Below are 10,066 nucleotides of genomic sequence, written 5' to 3' on the forward strand. Positions count from 1 at the left end.
GAGAGAGAGACTGTCTAGCTGGTGGAAAAGACCCATGCAAACTCAAGGAGACAGAAACCCAGCATGGAACTGGAAAATGGGCAGCAGGCCCCAATCTTAGCTGATAATCCTGGATAAGGAAGAATGATTTTCTTAATCGGATGGACTCTACATTGACTGACTAGACCTCATTGGATGAACTTGCACTAAATGACATCTGGGATCACTTCCTTGATGTGAGAGGCCTTAGCACAAATAACAGAATGCATATATTTCAATGAGGTGGGGGCTATGGGAGACTGTCAGTGCGGAAGAGGTTATAAAGATGACTAAGACATTCTGTATGAAATACACAAAATTCAGTAAAAATTTTCAACAAAAAGATGGAATCATATTATTCAAATAGCTACTGAAAATTTATACATACAACATGTCTACATGAGTTCACATGTATAACTGAATGTTATATAACAAGAAACAGAGCCAAACAGGAAAACCAGCCTTTTGAGTTGTTGAGACTGCCAACATTTTAAGCTATTGTCATAGCCTTTGATTTTTTCCCAGAGCTTGATACCACGACCCTCTTCCTGTAGACAAGACCTACAGGTCTGGACACAGGTCTTCAAGCAACAGGGCTGGAACTGACCTGGAAGCCACCTCTCTGAAGGCTAGCTCTCATAGTTTTGGAGAATACTATATGAGCTTCTAAGGGAGAACATTAGTCAAAGGTCCAAGTGCAGTTTTCAGGCCTAATAACCACAACAACGACACACACAGCGAACTACATTAGGGCAGTAGTGGCACTTTTATTTGGGACTAATCAATATCTACCTAATTGGATTTAAAGCCCACTCAATGGGAGGAAATTCATGTATGGTATTGTAAACACAGCCAAAATGCACATAGCTAGAGAGATCATAAATCTTAGTGAAAAGTCTAAGGCTGTCACATCCATTGACAAATATATGTTTTTAGTATTTCATAAATACAGATCCCTATATTTACAGCCAAGTCACCACATATAAAAGGGTTTTTTTTTAAAACAACAGATGGAAATTATTTCAGAGTTTCACAACTGGTCACACACAGAGAATAAGTGTCTGTGAATGCCTAGCTCTAAGGGACACATCTACAATGGAACCTCTATATCTAAGACTCATGGAACATAGTGGAATAAGGGGTAGAGAGACTACTAATGCATCTCTCAACTCTGACAAAAAAGCTCCTGCATGCAAATTAGTGCAACTAACACAAAAGGCCACAAATAGCCAAAGCACATAGAATAAGCGTATGTAGAATGTGGGTTCTTGGACAAGATTCTTATACTAAACTCCACCCACCCAGGACTCAGGAACCACAGCAGAAGAGGGGGTGGGAAAATTATATAAGAGCCAGGGGAGGAGGTACATGAACATATGGAAACAAAATCTTACATGCTTTTGGGACCTTGCTCATATGAACCTTCACCAATGGTGACAGCATTCACAAGACCCATGCAAGTACACATAGACTAAAACCCAGCATAGAACTGGGGAAATGAGCAGCAAGTCCCAAGTTTTGACAAAGATTATTGGCAGCTGATTATTGCTGAGTGAGAGAGAGCTGATCTTCTTTAAGGGACTGACTCTAGATAGACACCAGTGGATGAGCTTGTACTGAAAGATGTCTATGTATACCAACTTGACTCAATAGATCTTAATATATATGACAGAGTGCATCAAATCTGGTGGGGGTGTTATGGGAAGGTGATGATGTGAATGGAGATATGAAGATGATTAATTGTTTTTATTTTTATTTTTACTATTCTATATGTATGAGTGTACTGCTTGCATGTGTGTAAGTGCACCCATGTTGTGCAATGCCCATGGATATCAGAAGAGGGTGTTGAATCCCCTGGAACTGGGGTTACAGATGGTTGTTAGTCACCATGTGTGTCCAGGAAACCAATCCCAGATCCTCTGCAAGAGCAACCTGAGCTCTCAGCAGCTGGTCCACCTCTCCATGCCCGATTAAGATGTTTTATATCTTAATACACAAAATTCAATTAGCATACATTTGTAATTGTTTAACTTTTAAAAAACTTTGAGAATTTCATATATGCACATAAGGTGTTTTGATCAAATTCACACCCACTACCTCCCCTCTAACACCTCCCATATCTCCCCATCACTTTTTTTCTGACAACTTCATGTACTCCTTTCTTTCTTTTTAATGAGGCTTTTTGCTACTCTAACATTTCCCCCCCTCTGAAGAGGTAACCGTAAAATCTTTTAGGGATTAGATTTTTATGTAACATAAATTGAAGTCAAAGTATGTTCACCGTGATACTTAATTGCTTTGAAAAAATTGAAGTTTTTGTATTAGCTCACTGTGAAAGAGGAGCAAATATCTGTTGAGAGAAATGTAGAGTTCCATATATCCACATTATTTTTTAATTTTTTATTAAGTTTTTGTACATTTCATACAACAGTGCTTATTCAAATTTAACCCCCACACACACATCTCCCTATCTCTTTCCCCACTGGACCACGTGTATTCTGTCATACATCTTAAGTCCTATACAATCAAACATTTGCACCCACATATCCTTCATTAAAGAGCGTGTTTTATACAGTGAATTTATGAATGATTTGTGTTTTCTTTATGTTTATCTTAAATTTTCCTGTGTACTCAATAACTATGCTATAAAATATAACTCATTCTATCCAAATGAAAAACACATTTAAAGATTAAAAGATAACATTCACAAATGAGAGAAAACATGGCATTTGTTTTTCTGTGTTTGGGTTACCTCACTTATGATTATTGTTTCTAGCTCCATCTACTTACCTGTAAATTTTATAATTTCTTTTTTGTTAACAACTTAATGCTCTATTATCTTGTAAATGTACCTCATTTTCTTAACTCACTGATCATTTCTTAGACATCTAGGCTATCTCCATATGGGGGCTACTATGGACGTAGAAACAATGCACATGGATGAGCATCATGTATATTTGCCAAGTGTAGTATTACTAGATCATTGGTTAGATATATTGCTATCTTTTGGAGGTACTTTCACACTGATTTCCAAACTGGCTGCAACTTTTTTAGCTCCTACAAACAGTTTTTATATCTTTTCACATCCAGGCCATGATTTGTTACCATTTGTTTTATTACTTTTAGCCATTCTGAATAGGACAAGATGAAATTTCATAATTTTCATTTCCCTGATGTTCATCTTTTGAGAACACTGTGTTTAATTCCATGCTCCATTTTTAATTGAGCTGTTTTCTTGATGTTTAGTTTTTAAGTACTTCATATATTCTAGATACTAACACTCTGTAAACTATATGGGTGGTGAAGAATTTTTCCCATTGTGTGGACTGTGTCTGATAGAATGCAGCAGTACAAAGAGGTAAAGGAGAATAAGGAGAATAATGGACAGCAAAGGTTAAATTGTGTGGAGTTGGGAGGGTGTAGAGAAGGAAATACTAAAAAGTAATAAAATATTTTTTGAAAAAGTTATATAGAAATCTGTAGAAACTACATATATATATATATATATATATATATATGCATTTAAATAGTGTTACTCTAGAATAGTGTGACAATTACCCTACTAGACAACACAGGAATAGATTACCTCTTTTGACATTTTGGGAAGTTGAATCCTATAGACCCTCAAACTATTTTTGGATTATTTCTAATATTCTTCATTACCCCAGAACTTGATGGTAAGATACTATTGATGAGGACACCATATACTTGAGGCATAGGGCATGGAGAAATTAAGTTAGTAATGATCTTGAAGCTTCATCGCTACACATTAGCTTTCAAAGTGCTGCCAGGTATTATGCATGCTACCAGAAGAGAAAATGTAATCATTGATCTTACCCAACTGTGAATCCTGCAAGCTACAGAAATGCCCAACTTGGAAAGACATGCTACCAGTGCAATAGTGGCATAAATGTCATGGGAGGTACTAACCACCTCTGAATGGATTTAAAGTCAATTCCATAAGATGAAGTCCATAACTGGCACTGTTATCAAGGCCCTGAATCTATAGCTAGAGAGATAATAGAGTGAGGGGAGATTTTGCTACCATTATCCAAATAAAATGTAATAGTGTATTAAGCTGACTTCTAGTGATCATTATATCCATAAATTATTGAATCTCTCAATTCTCATGACAGGAACTTTTTTGATGGTAGATGGTGATTACTACAGAGATGCATATCTGCACAACTGAGATGCAGAGAATAAGACATTGTGGAATGCTTAGCTCTCAACTGGAAACCTACAGCACACCCTCTCCTCCTAAAGTTCAGGGATAATTGCTGAAAACGGGCAGAATAATTGTAAGAGCCAGAAGTGGAATTACTATAATGAAGTATTGCTTTCAAGACACAAAGGTTCAGTGGCACATACAAATTCACAATGGTCATGACAGCATGTACAAGGTCTATGCATACTCAAGTCAGATAATATCACAACATAAGAGAAGGAAGTTACTGCTCCTTCCTGAGGAGCTATCAACAATTGAGAGGTGTATGAGAAAGAGAATCAGTTTCCTTTAAATATTTGGACCCTGGTAGGTCAACATATTCTGTGGATAGACACACTCAGTAGTTCACAAGCAACAGAAAATGGACGCATAGGTTTAAAAAAAAAAAGGGAGACAATATTGGGTGCATAGGGTAGAAAAGTGGAAGGTGTTCTGGGAAGTGAGTGAATACGATCAAAATATATTGTATGACACGCTCAAAAAACCAATAAAAACCTAAAGCACAAGTTAATGAAGTCTGAAAATTCAAAATATTTTACTGAAGGAGATTTTGAAGGAATTATCAACTATAATTGGCTACTCAGTACAAAACCTTCTATCTCATAATTTGCAGAGGAATTCTTGGCAGTTCATGGTGACTGGGGAAGTGATAACCCTCTATTTTAGGGATTGCGGCCAGTGGCATATTTCCCATGTTTCAGCACTTGCACCCACACCTGTGAGTGTTTGACAACACTAATTAGATACAGTAAGATTTAAAACAAGTAAATAAGAAGTCAGTTTTGGCAAGGGATATGCAAAAACTTAATTTTTTCCCTGATTTCATCATATACTAATCTGTAATCCACAGACAACCCCAGGTATAATTGGTATAATTGGTATAGTTGTATTCATTAATGTTGTTAGCTTTCATGCCTACCTATTTAAATTTCATCTTGATAGATAAGATTTGAGAATATCTCACATTGAAACCTAATTGTATACTAACAATTGTTTTATATTCTCTTTTATTTTTCTTTCAAAGTAGCCAGGTACCTTCATTCAAAATGTTAGAGTAGCAAAAAGCCCCATAAATTTAACTGATCAAGACTATAAAATCCCTAGTCTACCTGTTGGAAGACCCACATTTCCAGTCTCACTGGTCAATCACCTGGTGATAGAATCACCTCTAGGAAGGCAGGTTCATCTCAAGTTGTGCTAAATAGCTGGGCAGAATACCTGGTGCATTAATGAGGCAGCGAATTTCTCCTGCCTGGAATCCCACCTTGTAGGGCAGAACTCTGCAGAACTTCTGACTAGCCAGAGCCATGTAGTCTGTAAATTTGTCTGCCTTTCTTTCCTTCAAAAAGGTGTAATTTTCTCTTTTCTTCTTCATGCCTTTCTTACTAAGCATGCTTTCTTTAAGGCTTTGGGCTTGACCTAGCACCTTGTGTTTCTGTACTTTTTCCTCTAAAGCTTCCCTCTCCCAGCCATGTGGCTGTGGAGTTATAGGTGATTGTTAGCTGCTGCCATGTGGGTGCTAGGAACCAAACCCAGGTCCTCTGCAAGAGTAGACAGTGTTCTTAACTGCTGAGACATCTCTCCGGTTCCCTGTTTTTGTTTTCTGTTGTTGTTGTTGTTGATAGGTTACATTATTTTCAATATATATTTTAATTGAAAAATTTGTGGAATTTTGTATGAAAATACATTTTAAACGTATTGTCTTATTTACTTTTCTGTTACTGTGATAAAATACCATGATCAAGGGAACTTATAAAAGGAAGAGTTTATTTATCTTATAGTTCCAAATGGGCAAGAGTCTATCATGGTGGGGAGGCATGATGATAGAAGTTGCTGGAGTAGGAAAAGACAACAAAAGCTCAAATCTTCAAGCAGGCATAGGAAGCAGTGAGTGACTGGAGACCTAACAAGTTTCTAAACATGCCCACAGTGACATGCTTTCTCCAGCATGGCCACACCATTTAAGACCTCCCAAAAGAGTGTGATCAACGGGGGACAAGATATCCAAATACGGGTCTGGAGAGATGGCTCAGCAGTTAAGAGCATTGACTGCTCTTGCAGAGGACACGGGTTTGATTCACAGTACCCACATGGCAGCTATGAACCATCTTTAACTCCAGTTCCAGGGGAATCTGAAGCCCTCTTCTAACCTCTGCAGCATTGCACGACACAGGTGCACTCTCATACATGCAGACAATATACTCATATACATAAAAATAATAATTTTTTAAAATGATATCCAAATACTTGGACCTTACGAGCGACATTCTAATTCAAACCACCACATTCTACTCCCTGGCTTCCATAGACTAAAGACCACATAAAATGCAAAATTCATTTAGTCCAACCTTAGAAGTCCCCATAGTCTTTACCAGTGTCAATACTATTTAAAAGTCCACAATCCAAAGTTTCTTCCAAAACTCAAGGCAATTGCTTAACTCTAAGACACTGCACAATCAAAAGACAAATTACATGCTCCCAAAACAGAGTGGAACCAAATACACATTCCCATTCCAAAACAGAGGAATAGAGGCATGCTGAGGAAATACTGGACCAAAACATGGCCAAACACCAGGAGGGAAAACATCAAATCCAGTAGCTCCACAACCAACTTCTGGAACTTTACTTTCAAAGGATTTAGATGGTTCAGCCTCTCCAGCTGTGCCACATGCAACACAGCTCTCACTTGGGCTGATAGCACTCTCTGTATGTAGCTCTCCTTGGCAGATGTCTGACAGCTCTGGCATCATGAATATCTTCTTGGGATCTCCACTGCCAACAGGGCTTCATCTTCACAGCCTCATGCAATGGCCTATTACCATCTCTTGGCCTGTCAGGTCCTTCTTTATGCAGGGATGCCCCTGCTGCACTTGGCCTGGCCTCAGTGACTCTGAAACTGCAGAGAAAGAACCAATGATCCCTTCATTCTTGTGTATTTCATGCTTCTAAAGCCAGCACCATGTGAAGGACACTTCCAAGTTTGGCTGCAAGTTTGGGATACACCCTCACCTGCTGTATCCATTTTGAAGCTTTCAATTGCTGTAGTTTTCTAGGAGTATACCACCACCCCAGCATTTTTCTTTCACAAGTTAGAGGCTTAGCTGTGTGTGGTCTATTGCCGGAGGCACTCTTTCCATTGTTTAAGTGCAAACCTCTAGGCCTCTCTTTAATCACTTCAATCTCTTATCAAAGGAATCCGCTCCTTCGGTACATGTCTTGGATCCAACATTAATCTTCCTAATGCTATTTATTCAATCCAAAGTATACATTCTGCATTTCTTTCTGCCCCATTTGCTCTTTTTCACTGTTAGAGCATCATAATATTTACCATTAATAGCCATGCCACCATTTCTACTTAGGTCGTCTTGAAATATCCTCTGTCAAAGAAATTAATCCATTGCTTTTCAACTTAACCTCAGGCATATTGTTAGGCTGTGGTCAGACAGCAGCCAGACTCTTTGTTAAATTATCCCAGTTGCTGTGTCAAAGTCTTTATTTCCCTTTGGAACTACTTACTCTCAGCACTACTCTTTTCCAGGCTCCTACTAAAATGACCCATTAAGCTTTGCTTACAGTATTCAACCACTTTTTTTGTCCAAACTTCCAAAGTCTTCCACATCCTCCAAAAGCCCACATAGTCAGGTTTGTCCCAGGAACCTCCCTCCACCCCCCATGATCCTGGTACTGATTTTGGTATTAGCCACTTTTCTTTTGCTATGATAAAGCATCATGACCAAGGGAACTAATAAAAGGAAGAGTTCATTTAACTAATGATTTCAAAGGGCCAAGAGTCCATCATGGCTGGAAGACATGGTGACAAAGGTAGCTTGAGTAGAAGCAGAAAGCAGAAGCTCACATCTTTAAGCAGGCACAGGAAGCAGAGTGATTGGAAATTCATCAAGGCTTAAGAGCTCTTTAAGCCTATCCCCAGTTATGTGCTTACACCAGCATGACCACACCTTTTAAGACCCCCCAAAACAGTGCCACCAACTGGGAAGAAGATGTCCAAATACTTGGAGTCTATGGGGGAATTCTCATTAAAACCACCACATATATTAAGGCACTTTCCCCTACCTGAACCTCCAATAGTTCTGTACTGGATTTCATGCCTTCTGTTGTGAAACCCTCCTCCTTGGCCCCCTGTCCTGGATTCCCAAGATCCCTGCCCCTCTTTAAGACTAACTGCTCTTTTTCACTTCTGTAAACTGCTTGATTGCTTGGCTGAGAGGAAAAACTGTATTGACCCCATTCTGACTAGCTGTTTTAGGCAAGCCTGAACATGCCCAGGCATGCTGTAATCTCCACCTACCAACCCCCACCTCAGGAGGCTATAGATGAAGCAAGCCCAGGCATATAGCAGCCTTTTAAGGTAGGAACAGAGACTTCTGGACCCCCACCTCAGGAGGCTATAGATCAAGCAAGTCCAGGCATATAGCAGCCTTTTAAGGTAGGAGCAGAGACTTCTGGCCCCACAGATAACAGTCAGCACATTCCACAACCCTGAGGGTAGCACCCATCAATGAGAAACCTTCAGGACTACATCCCTTGTAACCCACCAATTCAAAAGTGTCTTGGCACCTGCAGGCTCCTTGAACCACTCAAGATGTGACTCTGTTATTCCCCTCCTCCCTTTGTCTAAAACCTATAAAAAGCTTCTTCCCCCTGCAAGTGAGGCTCTCAGTTCAGCTTGGTGGCCGAATGCTGTAATTCTTCTTTGCTGATTATTCTGGGAGCCTGAGCTTAAGCCCGAATAAAGACTCTTTGTTCTTGCATGCTCTCTGGACTCCGGGGTAATTCTTGGGGATCTGTTCACTGGGCACAACATTTGGGGGCTTGCCAGGATCCCCAAGACCCCCCCCTTATGGGACCCCAGAGCACTGAGCCTGCCTGATCCAATCAGTGAGTGTCTCTTGTCTTCGTGTCTTTCATCTTTGAGTGCTTCTGGGTTTGGGGCCCAGTTTGAGATTGCCTGTTGGAGGTCTAGGTGGACGCGCTAGAAGGCCCCAGGCCATGGGACTCTGGAGACGTCCCAGACCCACCTGGAGGGTATTGGATCCCCTTGGTAAATTTGGAAGGACAGAGCAGGTCACACCTGTGAGGAGGCGAGAGGCCATTGTCTTATTTTCAGTTTAAGGTGCCAATTAACCGTGTGTTATTTTTCTGTGTGTTTGTGCTTTCTGTTGTGTTTGTGACTCTTACTGTGTTGGAAGAAATGGGACAAAACCAAGTAACTCCTCTCAGCCTTTTTCAGGATCACTTCTCGGGGTTCAAAGCCCAGGCTGATAGCCTGGGGTTAGGAGTAAAGAAAGGGAAGCTTTTTGTGTTTTGCAGGAGTGAATGGCCAACTTTTGGAGCTGGTTGGCCTGAAACATTCCGTTTGATCTGCCTACCATCTAGAGAGTAAAGGATGTAATTTATGGCCATCCAGGCCACCCTGATCAGATCCCTTACATCACGACTTGGCAGGTTATGGTGGAGGAGCCTCCAAAATGGTTAAAGCCATTCCTTCCTCCTCCCCTCATTGGCTCACAGCTGACTGCTCTCGCTCTATGTGAGGATGAGTGACAGAGAAATGAAACTAAACCCTCTGCTCGCCTCTACCCTGTCTTGCAAGGAGGCACAGGGGAGGAACTCCTGCTTGAGCTACCCCCCTATCAGCCTGTTCCACAAGCAGAACCTCAGGACGTTCCAGGGGAGGCAGAGGCAGCCTCACCCTGGGAGGCAGAAGAACACCCTCCCGAGACACGGAGGAGAGTCCAAAGAGGGCAGCCACAGCCAGTGGCAGACTCTACTGTCCTCCCTCTCTGGGCCATGGGGCCC

This window comes from Nannospalax galili, unplaced genomic scaffold (assembly GCF_000622305.1).
Source record: "Nannospalax galili isolate Female #2095 unplaced genomic scaffold, S.galili_v1.0 scaffold470, whole genome shotgun sequence".
NCBI lineage: Eukaryota > Metazoa > Chordata > Mammalia > Rodentia > Spalacidae > Nannospalax > Nannospalax galili.